Here is a 227-nt window from a genome sequence, read left to right on the forward strand (position 1 = left end):
GTGGCAAGGCCAGCGCACACCCCCGGACCAGGCCCAAGCTCTTAACATCCTATTTCAGCCCCCACGACAGACAAACTCATCGCGGCCACCAGCACACCGACAGGTTTAACGTCAGGGGTGAGACAGAGCCGTTGCACCGCCTCGAAACAGGCAGACTCCAGTTGGCGGGGACGACCGGCCATCGTGACAGGCCGTAGAGAACGTCACACAGAAGGGTCATGCCCGCG

Source organism: Notothenia coriiceps, unplaced genomic scaffold (assembly GCF_000735185.1).
Source record: "Notothenia coriiceps isolate Sejong01 unplaced genomic scaffold, NC01 NC01_scaffold00037246, whole genome shotgun sequence".
Classification (NCBI taxonomy): Eukaryota; Metazoa; Chordata; class Actinopteri; order Perciformes; family Nototheniidae; genus Notothenia; species Notothenia coriiceps.